The sequence below is a fragment of the Protopterus annectens genome, chromosome 1.part1, assembly GCF_019279795.1.
Source record: "Protopterus annectens isolate FY-2018-M chromosome 1.part1, PAN1.0, whole genome shotgun sequence".
Taxonomy (NCBI): Eukaryota; Metazoa; Chordata; order Ceratodontiformes; family Protopteridae; genus Protopterus; species Protopterus annectens.
The window spans coordinates 790,785,622-790,798,121 of record NC_056726.1 but is presented as its reverse complement, the minus strand read 5'-3'; positions in this window follow the sequence as shown (position 1 = coordinate 790,798,121).

Below are 12,500 nucleotides of genomic sequence, written 5' to 3'. Positions count from 1 at the left end.
TAGCCAGAGTGTGTTTGGCTTTCGCCACCCATTTTAAATTAATTTTGCTATGCCCTTTTTTGAGGTTAGTATACTGTGCCTCTGTCTAACAGTGACACAGAAGTGATACCCGGGGTAAACCTACAATCCCCCATCCACTCGTCAAGATTCCTCTTGAAGAGAGTCAATGAGGGACTCTGCCTAACCTGGACTGGGATTTTATTCCAGAGTGAAGGGAGCCTCTAGGTTATGAATCTGTCCCTCCAGCATGTCCTATTTATTTCAGTGCTGAGGTTCAAGTCTCTCGACCACGTGGCTCAATGGGATTTGGATTTTCTGAGGTGCAGCATGTCCATTAATTCCGGGTTGGACGTGGCTTTATACGTCAGGCACAGATCGCCTCTGAGCAGGCGGTATGCCACTGAGTAGAGCTGGAGTTTCTTTAACCGGGCAGCATATGGCATCTGTTTGAGCCCTTTGATCCTCTTGGTGAGGTACTTTTGGGGTCTTTCCAGTTGCTGCAGGTGTCTGGTAAGGTACATCCCAAAAGGGGCATTGTACTCAATTATGGGCCTGATGAGGGATGAGTAAAGAGGCACGATGACCTCTCCTGATCTAGATGTGAATCCCTTCATGATTAGGTGGGCTATATAAAATGTTTTTCTAACCACTTTGGCCACGTGGTTGTCAAATGAGAGATTGCTATCAACTTGGGTCCCCAGGTCCCTAATTACTTCTTCCATACTTAATGGATTACCACTTATGTGGTAATTTGTGGGCACTTTGTTTTTGCCAGAGGGGATGACTATACACTTTTTGGCATTTAGCTTGAGGCCATGGCTCTGGCACCAGTTGTCTGTTTCTATAAGGCCCTTTTGGAGGATGCTTGTGTCGGCTGGAGAGTCGATTATGATGCCCAGTTTGCAGTCATCTGCGAACTTGGTCAGCCACAGTCCTTCCGTGTTGGCCTGTACCTCTGAGAAATATATACTGAGCAGGAGAGGTCCCAGGACTGAGCCTTGTGAGACGCCACTTGTAACTGGTTTGGAGTCTGACATGGCTCCAGCAATTCTAACCATGTGGGTTCTGTCCTTGAGCCAGTTTGCAACCCATCTAGTGACATAGGGGTTTATATTTAAGCTGGTGAGCTTATCTATAATTCCCGAGTGGGGTATTGTATCGAAGGCTTTTGCGAGGTTCAGGTAGGCTGTGTGGACCACCTTCCCCTCGTCAATGGCCTTGGTGACTGTTTCAAAGAAATCAACCAGGTTTAAGAGGCAGGATCTGCCCTTAACAAAGTCGAACTGGGTAGGATCCAGTGTCTGTAGGTCCCCAATATCTTTATTTATAAGGTCCATGATGATCCTTTCCATAGCTTTGCAGACCAAGCTAGTCAGGCTTATGGGGCGATAGTTTCCAGGATCCGTTGAGGCACCACCTTTGTGGAGAGGGACCACCGTTGCTGTACGCCACTCTTTGGGTACATATCCTGTAGTAAGGCTGAGATTGAACAGTAGTTTTTTGTTTGGGTTTAGCTCTTCTTGGAGTTCATGTAGGATGCAGCCCGGGACACCATCTGGTCCCATTGATGCTGTGTTTTTTGCTTTGGAGAGGGCGGCTCTTACCTGAGCATCTGAGATGTCAGGGGGGCAGCACTCTGCTGGGATAGATATTTGCCCTTTTGGTGGGGGGGGGTGAAGTTTGCACTGAACCTGTCAGCTAGGATGTTGGCAATGTCTGTGGGTTCGATGTATTTTTTGTCATTTTGGGTTAATTCTGAGCATATCTGGGAATTCCCACCCAGGTTCCTAACATAACTAAAGAAAGCCTTGTGATTATCCTTAGTGTCCTGTGCAATTTTTCTCTCGAAGCTGGCCTTAGACGATTTTATGAGTGCCCGTAGATTTTTGCTAATACTGATCAGAGATGCCTTCCTTTTTTGGGATTTTGCTCTATCATGTAGTAGCTTTCTCCTTCTATTGTATAGTTTGTTTATGGCTGCGGTCCACCAGACAGGACGTCTGCCTTTGGAGGATTGGGTCTTGGTTTTATTTGGGATTGCATGATCCATGCATTCCTGAAGGTGTTCATAGAATGCGTTTATAAAAGATTCTGTGGTCTGGGACGTATTTTCCACAGGCCCGGGGGCTTTGAAGGATTCTACCTCGGTTTTGAGGAGTGTGAAATTTGCTTTAGAGAAGTTTTTCACTGTGGTTTTCTGGGCAGGGGGTGGGGTCGGGATGTGAATATCCAGTGAGATTAGTTTATGGTCTGATCTTACCAGTGAGGGATACACTTCTGGTCTGGAGCATAGAGTCCCCATGTTGGTGATGATCAGGTCCAGTATGTTTTCCCCTCTTGTGGGAGTGGTAACAAGTTGTTCCATAGCATCTGAGTTTATAAATTCTAGGAACCTTTGGGCCAGGGTATTGGAGCTAGAGTAATGCTCCCAGTCTATGTTTGGGTAGTTGAAGTCACCCAATATAATGGTGTTTGGAGAGACCTTCATATTTTCCAGTGTTCTCAGGAAGGCCGAGTGGAGTTCCTGGGTTTGGGAGGGTGGTCTGTAGCAGGCTATAAACTGGAAGGCAGTTTTACCCACTGTTAGTTGCACATGGATAGTCTCTGATGCTTCGTGCTGTGCCACCAACCTGGAGGTGTGGGTATCTTTGACGAATATTGATACTCCCCCTCCTTTTGTGGTTCGGTCCAAGTTTTGGGGCCAAAAGCATGGTATGAGGTATAACCTGGTAGTGCTGGGGTGCTCTCGGGAGCCTTGAACCAGGTTTCTGTTACTGCACAGATATCGATGTTCTCCATGCTAAGGAGAGTTTTGAGTGCATGCATCTTGAGGTTTAGACTTCTGCTGTTGAGTAGCATTACTCTTAGTTTCTTATCCCTTGTGATACCTATGGAGGTGGGTTTGTCTTTTGAGCCTTGCCTAAAAAAGGCACTATGGGGGTAGCAAGAGCCTTTGCCAATATCCGAAAGCCCAGGGGTGATAGGTGCAAGCCGTCCCTAGCGAAGCATCGTGGCTTGTCGAGCATGTCATCCCAGGCTGACAGGCATTGGATCCCCTTTGAATGACACCAATACTTAAGCCAATTGTTGAAATTGATCATCTTGTCTTCATATTGTGGCATCATTCTTGGTGAGGGTAAGATGCTACTCAAGGTCAGGGTCATACCGGCCTGGGCTACATGCTCAGAGAGCTCCTCTATGTCTCTTTTCATGTAGTCCAGGGAGGTACGTCTCAGGTCATTCACACCAGCATGGACAATGACTGAGTAATATTTGTACTTGCCTTGGAGTGACCTGAGTGCTTGTGTTATGTGGCAGATCCTAGTGCCCGACAGGCAGCTCACCGTGACCTTCTCCTTGTTCAGCCTGGTGAGCAGGACGTCAGTGTGCCTGACGATAGAGTCACCTATTACAAGTGTATCAGGTGTGTTGTTTGGCCTTAAGGGCTGTGACTGTTCGGCACACTGGCTTTGTGAGCTATGTGTTGCACGTGTTTTGTTTTGGGGTAGCGGTTGCTTGGGTGTCTGCTTTGGAGGTCTCTGCTGCTTAGGCAGATTTTTATTTAGAGCCTCCGAGTATGTTTTTGTGTGTTTATGTGTTTGGTTTGCTGTCATGGTAGGTCTATGTGAGATTGGAATTGTAGTGAGTGTGGTTTCCTTTTCCTCCTGACTGGTTATGCCAGTACTGAGTTGAGAGAGCTTAGCCTCCAGTTTGGCTATATGGTTGCATCTCTCACATGTGTTGGAATTTGTTGGGAGGAGGAGAGGGTTGTCTGTGTACATGAGGCAGTTGTAACATTGCCTCAAGATTCCCAGATTCACCAGCTGGACCGGAGAGGAGATTGACAACTGACCTTTGGACATGCTAGAATAGTATTGGGAATTCCTTTATAATTGAAAAAAAGGGCCAATGGGGAACAAGGTACTCAAGGGGAGTGTGTGAGGGTGTAGTGCTTTTAATTTTTTAGTGCTGACCTATATAATTGCTATAGTGAGCAAGTGCCAAGTAACTTAAATGCAATGTGCTACAGGTAACTTGAATGCAAAAACGACAAACAGTAACTTTCAATCAACTGAAACAAGGAAATAAGTACAGTAAGCAATGCAGATATCACTAGGGATCCACAGAAGCACTGAAAAGCCGCGTTTTAGGTGGAATTAGTGTTTCAGGGAAATAACAAGCAAACAAGCATACAAACAAAGCTAGATTCAACAGGCCTGGATCTAGTCTATGCTACAGCAAACGAGGTGTACCAATTTCAGTAAGAAACAGTTCAAATATGCAGGCACTATAAGCCTTTAACCAGAAATTCCCAGCTCAGAAGGGCAGAGTCCAGCCTCTCCTCCCACAAGAGTGCAGACCACGAACCTTCTTAATGTAAAACAACTGGCCTGAAGCCCAAGTGCTTAAACCAGAACTAATACACTTTTAGAATAACAGACACTGAGCCCCTCAATCAGCAGTTTCCAACTTAGAAGGATGTAAGCTACCTGTCCTGCCACCACAGTGCAGGCCACAAGCCTTCCTAATGTAAAACAACTGGTCTGAAGCCCAAGTGCTTAATCCAAAATACTTAGAATGATAGCTACACTTTAATCAAATGTCTTTCTTCATATAGTCCAGAGAGGTACATCTCAATTGTTTACACCAACATGAACTATGACGGAGGTATATTTATTTTTGATAGAAATCTAGACACCTTCACTTTTGTCTGTGAAGTAGCCGGTCAAAATGTAAAGAAGGCATTATAATCTTGCACTGTCGGTGTGCTCTACACAGCTTTAAACTACATCTCAGTGACTGCACAGACGTCAGCATTCTTTAGGGTAAAGAGAGATTCTACGGAATGAAGTTTTTGTTTAGACTCCTAGCACTGAGCAGTAACACTTTTAGATTTTCTTGGTTTTGATTTGCTATTTTGGAATAACTTTCAGTATGGCATTACCTAAAAAAGTACTATGTGGGGAGGACAATTTTTAGCTAATATTTGAAAGCCTAGAAGGAAGAGGTGCAACCATCACTGCCAAAGCATCATGGTCTGGTAACCATTTCCTTCCATGCTGACAAATATTACATCCCTTTAGAATGACACGAGAAACTAAGCCAATTATTAAATCAGTCATTGTTTCTTCATGTTGTGGCATTATCCTCAGAGAAGGTAAAATGCTGCTTAATGCTAGGCTCATACCAGCCTGAGACACATATTCCGAGAGCTCCATGATGTCCCTGTTTATATCATCTAGGGAGATACATCTCAGGTCATTTACACCCACATGGACTATGACTGAGTCATACTGGTACTTGTGGTACAACGACCTAAGTGCATTCATAATGTGGCAAATCCTGGCCCTTGATAAGCAACTGACTGTGACTTTCTCCTTACTCAATCTGGGGAGAAGGACATCAGTGTATCTCACAATGGGGTCTCCAATGACTAGAATGTTAGATTATGTGGTGGCTTGCCATATGGGGTTAGAAGTAGGGGCTCCATGAGATGTGGCTGTATGGGCTGATGTTTTGGGGCTTCTGAGGGTATTTATTATGTGCACTTTGTCTAGGAGGTCTTTGGGGTTTAAGAAGGTTACATTTAAGTGCCTCAGCATATGCAGATCTATGTGTCTGCTTTGAATTGTGTGTGATCGGTGCAGTGCGTGAACAACTGACAACCTTATTGACATTGAGTGCTTTTATGTGAGAGCTTTGCCTCCAGTGACATCTCTCACATACTATATCAGTTTGTTTAGGAATTAACTGGTTGTCGGTAATCATGAGGCAGTTTCTACATTGCCTCAGGATGCCCATATCTACCAAGTTGGTAACAGATGTAGTGGGAAAGTACTTATCCATGGCAACAAACCCTTTTTATTGATTATACAGTTGGAGACATTTTATTTCTTTTGTTGAGTGTACTCATTTTTCAATTGTAAACAGTTTTTGCAAAGGACTATAACAAACATGACTTTTTTGCTCTGTAACAAGTTGGAGCCTAACAAAAGAGAAAAAGTGGCCCACTCCTCTACTCTGGTAAATAGCTGCATATGTGTTAGCACAATCTGCTTGTGTATGTATGTGTCATGTCTTTCAACTTTTACCTCGGAATTATGGACAAAGACAAAAAGAATTGGGGAAAAGATAGTCTTAGTGGGTGCTATTCATCCCAAACAATTTTCAAATTTAGGAGGGATGGAACAAAAGTTTGAGAAAAAATTAGATGTGTTCCCCAAAATTCAGGATAGCTGAGAGGTGTGTGCGCGCGCGCACGTGTGTATTGGATCTTTATGGTTTATGACTGAAAATGTAACACTTTTTGGTTTCAATAAATTAAATAAATACATACACACACACACACACATAAATTAAATATTTAGTAGCAAAGCTTCAATAACAAGATGGAGGAGGCTTACTAATGTTATTCAGTATCTTCACAGAAACACAGCTGTGAACCAGCCCCCCCCCCCCCAACTGCTGGCTGTCTTTTTGTGTTGTAACTAGTGGTGATGGTAGTTAAAAGCTAAAATGATGTGCTAATAGCTTGTATTTGTATTGCACTAGGACCAGTTGGCACACATTTAAAGTTCACCACTTGTGAAAGTTCTTTGCCATTTAATGAGATTGCTTATTAAACTGAGGCCTATGCTGAGGCAATTTTGGGTATGAATATGTTTTGTGAGTAAATGACTTAGACCTAAACTGAAAAATGTATTACAAAGTACAACTGACCTAAGTAATACATTTTTATTACTATTATTTTTTTTTGTATTTTAATCAGGCAGTATATAACACACCCAGACTCCCGTTAGCAGTTTTCCCAGCTTGCAGATATAACAAGGTCAGAAAAATGAAACTCTGATTTCATCCACAAAAGACTGAAGGAAATTAACATTTACTTTTCTTTTAGCAGGATAAAACAGAACATTTTTGAAAAAATGGATTTGCTGTTTTTATTGGTTTTGTTCTGAATTCTTATAGTTATCCAAAATGATTATAAATGTTGCAAGAGAAGTATTGTGTTTGACATGTAAAGTCAACCTATTTTACAAATATGGAATGCATTGGGTAAAATATTTATCATGCCATCTGGTATTGTTGATGTGATAGTATAGGTTTACAAAAAGAAGTTATGTACCTACCATAACGTTCCATGTTAGTTGTCTTCATCTCGCCTTCTTTCTTGCTGGTTGGGATTGGAGTCGATCCTCGGCTCTGACTCAGCCATCTTCTATAGCTCGAGAGCTGTTTACTGGCTCGAGGCTACCCCTTATCCCATGATGCCTAGCGCTAGCTACCCAGATCTCGTTTGAAATAGCTAACCCTAGCCATAGCTAGAGAATGAACCTCTCCAAACAAAATGTTGAGCACACCTGTCATACTCTGTAAGTCAGTAGAGGAAACAACTAGAGAACACTCAGCCAGTGAAACTTGAACTCCTCTCGGTCCAATAGGACAGGGGGATGGAGGGTGGGACACAAGAAAGAAGGCGAGATGAAGACAACTAACATGGAACGTTATGGTAGGTACATAACTTCTTTATGTTCGTTCTTGCTGGTTGGGACAGCGTCCCTAGCACCTACAATCCTGGGCGGCTCATTGGAACAGACTTTTCAGAACAGTGGAACCAAAGTTAGCTCTGCTCCTGGAGACTATATCTAGCTTGTAATGAGAAATAAAGGTATGAGGGTTTGCCCACATAGCAGCTGCACAGATAGAGTCCATGGGCAACCTAGACTGGAAGGCTACAGAGGTGGCCAAAGCCCTAATAGAATGACCTTTTGGTTTGATAGATAACTCTTTGTTTCTCAGTTGATAGATGAAGGTAATAATGTGAGACAACCACCTGGATAAGGTCACTTTGGAAACTGGGAGACCTTGTTTGCCCAGAGCATAGGAAAGGAATAGTTGGTCCGATTTCCTTATATCCTTTGTCCTATGCAGGTAAAAACGCAATTGTCTATGAACATCCAGTTGATGTAATTTGTATTCTGCCTTGTTGGTGTGGTTAGGAAAAAACACAGGTAGGTCTATAGATTGGTTTAAATTATTTTCTGAGCAGACTTTCAGAAGGAAAGAGGGACTGGTCCTCAGAACAACCCTGTCCTTATGAAAAACTAAGTATGGAGGACGGACACATAGTGCCTGAAGTTCAGAGATGCGTCTGGCTGAAGTAATAGCTACCGGAAAGAGAGTTTTCCAAGATAGGAACTTAATGGAGCAGGACGCTGCAGGTTCAAAAGGGGGCATAACTAAGGAGGTTAGTACCAAGTTTAGGTCCCAAGGAGAAGGGGGATCTCTCACTGGGGGTCTAAGGAGAGTAGTCCCTCTTAGAAAAGCTTTACATAGCTTATGAGACATAATGTTTGCATTAGACAACCCAACATGAAAGTCTGAAATGGCCGCTAATTGAACCCTGATTGTAGCAAAAGCGGACCCAGAATGAAGAAGTTCTGCTAGGAACTCCAAGATTTCGTGGACTGGGGCTGAAAAGGGATCTATGTTCCTAGCCTCTGCCCAACAAGAAAAATGTTTCCATTTACTAGCATAAGTCCTTCTAGTGGTGGACTTGTGAGAGGAGACAATAACTTAATGTACGGCTGGGGAAATGCTGGGAAGCCTGGCTAAGGTTGGAAGTGGAGCAACCGAGCTGTGAGCTGGAGTGTTTGAAGGGATGGATGCAGCCCGCCTGATTGATGAATCAGTAGGTCTGGAATCGGATCCAGAGTCCAAGGCTGCTCTAGAAGGTAATGGTGCAGGAATGGGAACCATATCTGTTGAGGCCAGTAGGGGGCAATGAGGATCATTCTGCAACCCAACGACATTGCTTTCTGTCTGAGATTCAGTATCAGGGGAAAATGGAGGGAAGGCATAAAGAAGTCTCTGAGGCCAATCGTGGACTAGAGCGTCTCTGGGAGAATGACCAGGAAGAGGAAGAAGGGAGACGTAGTTGCTGCATTTGCTGTTGAAGGGGGTGGCAAAAAGGTCGCAGCAAGGCTGTCCCCATTTGCAGAAGATCAGATCCACAACTACCTGGTTCAGAGACCATTCATGAGGCATGAAAATAGCTCTGCTGAGCCTGTCCGCTATGACGTTGGACCTCCCAGGGATGTGCGTCGCAATCAGAAATCGTTGGGAGGAAATCACCCACTGCCAGAGTCTGAGTGCTTCTCAACATAGGGGGTAGGACCTGGTTCTGCCCTGCTTGTTGATGTACCACACCACTGACATGTTGTCCTTTTGAATTGCAATGGTCTCAGAAGGAAGAGAGTCCTGAAGAGCTTGCAACGCTAGAAGCATGGCTCTCATTTCTAGGACGTTTATATGCATGTGGTACTCATGAGGTTGCCAAGTGCCTTGGACTGTCCTGCCCTGATAATGCCCCCCCCTATCAGGATGGCATCTGTGGTCACTGTGGCAACCGGAGAGGGCTGAATGAAGGGTCTGAGACACTAGTGGGGAGACCATCCACCAGGAAAGGTACCTTTTGCATGCTTCTGTAATCATAATCATGTGAGACATGGGAAGCTGTTGGAAAGACCACTGTGTGAACAGAAGCCACTGAAGGATTCTCATGTGAAAGCGGGCCAGAGGGATTAGAAGAATTGCTGCTGCCATGGAACCCAGAGTTTGAAGGATGAATCTGACTTGGATCCTTTTGCTCTGCATTAGAATTTGTACTTGCTGGCGAATTAACGATACCCTGTCTGGCAGAAGCCTTGCGGACATGTTCCTTGTGTCTAAGTCTGCTCCTATATAGGTGATAGATTGACAGGGCAACAAGGCAGATTTTTTGAAGTTTATTGTGATGCCTAGCTGGGAGCAGATTGAGACTGTGTAGTCCCTGGCTTGCAGAAGTTGATGCCTGGTAGTAGCAGTGAGGAGACAGTCGTCTAGATATGGAAACACCTGGAATCCTTGACATCTCAGGTGAGCCGTGACCACTGCCATACATTTGGTGAACACCCTGGAGGCTGTGGTGAGACCAAAGGGCAGAGCTCTGAACGGGTAATGACTGGCTCCCAGCCGGAAGCGAAGGAATCTCCTGGAGCACCTGTCCATTTTGATGTGATAGTACGCATCCTGAAGATCTATGCAGCACATCCAATTGTCCTGACCCAAAAAGGGTAGAATGGACTGTAGCGTGACCATCCAAAGCTTTGTTCTTTGAACAGACTTGTTTAGTCTTCTGAGATCCAGAATCGGTCTCCAGTCCCCTGTCTTTTTTAGTACCAAAAAGAACCTTGAGTAAGTTCCGGATCCGTGTTGGTCTGCCGGGATTTCCTGGATGACTCTTTTTTTCTAACAGTTTTGAAACTTCTAAGACTGCTTGGGTGGAACATCTGGAAGGGATCTGCTTGACGGTAAGGGGGGTTGAGAGAAGGGGATTTTGTAACCTCCGGATATAATTGACTGTACCCATTTGTCTTGCATTAAACTTTGCCAGGCTTTTGGGTACAGTGAATGTCTTCCCCGACTGCCTCCAGAGGCGGGCAGCTGGGCAACCCTTCAGGGATGTTGGAAGGCCTTCTCAGAGAAGGATTCTCTGCTGCCCTGGTTCTGCGGACCTCTTCTGCCACGAGGGCGGCATCTGTTGCTGTTGTTTCCTCCTCTGCCCCTGGAGGAAAAATTGCTATGTGTGTCAGGCCGGGCTCACTGGGACTTTCAGAACCACATTTTACCACTCTTCTGACCCTTGGGGTATGGTCTGGAAGGAGTGGAAAAACGGACCCCCACGGCAGAGAGAGTCTTGCTCACACCTAGTCAAAGTGTCTTTCACCTGTGGTCCAAAAAGAAAGGAACCGTCAAAGGGAGTGTTGGTGAATGACGCTCTAAAGGGTTCCGCAAAATTACACAGCCGCATCCATGCGTGTCTCCTAAGGGCCACACCTGTCCCTGCGGCTCTACTCGCACCATCAGCTGCATAGGAAATGAGCCTCATGGAGGAGTTGACTACAGAATTAAGGGTCGCCAGCTGGGAAACCACTTTAGCTTGAGCCCCTTCAGTTGATGTATCTTGAAGGGTATCTCCGAGCTCTTTAAGGAGATCCCTCTGAAGCAAGGTAAAATGGCATAAGTAATTCAGTGACCTCATAGAAAAGGTCGCTGAAGCAAACATTCGCTTCCTGTATCTATCCATAGTCCTAGACTCCTTGTTAGGATGATGGACAGACGAAGAAGTTTCCGCTAACTCCTTTTTAGTGGCTGCTGCTACCACCATGAGATCCACAGGAACACCTTTGGTAAGGAACTGCTTATCAAGGGGTGCAGTGATAAACTTGCCAGGTCTCCTCGGGGTTGGTTCCACTGTAACCGGGGCTGACCAGGCCTTTTGAGCCACCACTGACATGAGTGGATCGAAAGGCGGAAAAACCCAGGAGGTGGAAGGTCGGGAACCAAACGCATCCAGGAATACAGACTCATCCTCTGTAGGGGCGAGGGGATTCCAGTTCCCCCTCTGCTGAAGCATTTCTAGGATGTCCAAAAAGGAAACATCTTCAGAGGGGGACCTCGGGGACCCTTCCGAATCATCTAAGTCTGTATCAGAAGTGACAGACTCAGAAGAGTCAATGTGCTTCCTTTTGCACTTCTTCTTACGAGGGGGCTCCTCTGAATGATCAGGGGAGGCCTCGGAAGAAGAGGAAACACCCAATGGGGTGCCCTGGAGTGCCCGTTCCCCACGCTTGGGGTCTGGAGGAGGAGGAGAGGTTGGCGCAGGCAGTACAGGGGACGGGGCCAGTGGGGTCGATCGTGTAGTTGACTCAGAGGCCAGCACACTCCTCATGACATCGAAGGCATCCCTGCCACGATGCAGAGAAGGATCCGGTTCCGAGGAAACCAGAATCCTTCTCTGCACCGAGGGAGATGGCTCCGAGGTCGATGTAGGAGCTGAACTCACCTGCGCCGAAGCTCCAAGAGAGAGAGAACGGGGTCAGACAAGGGTCCGATGCCACTCGCCCCCTCGGAGCTGACGAGGGAGCCTCAGCGCCCAGATCCCTCGACAGACGGCACCATCGAGGGAATCAGAGCTGATGATGGAACCGAAGGAGAAATAGTTATCTGAGCCAACGGTTCCATGACTCGAACGCCAACGAACTCCGGCTCCGAGCTCAAAGGAGTAGGAGGAGGAACATCGATAAAAGTGGATGGCGCCGACACCTGTTGAAGAGGGCTGGACAACATCTTGGGAAGTGCCTGTGACCTCAGCAACCTACTGACCACTCTATCCACGTCATGATCCGAGAGCCTAGAGGACCGAGAGGAGTGGGAAGATCTGTGACTGCGCTGACTCTGAATCAGAGGAGACCAAGGAGCCGAATGTATGGTTTCCAGAGAAGGGGACCTCAGCCTCTTGTGGCTCTGCAATGGCTCCGAAGATTCTGATGGAGCCGACGAAGAAATAGTCTCATCGGTTCCGTCCGGAACCGAAGTAGCAGGTAAAGTCTGAACCAATGACGGCTCCAAGTTTGGAGCCGGCGATTTGGTCGGTTTTGGGGATTTCACAGGCTGAG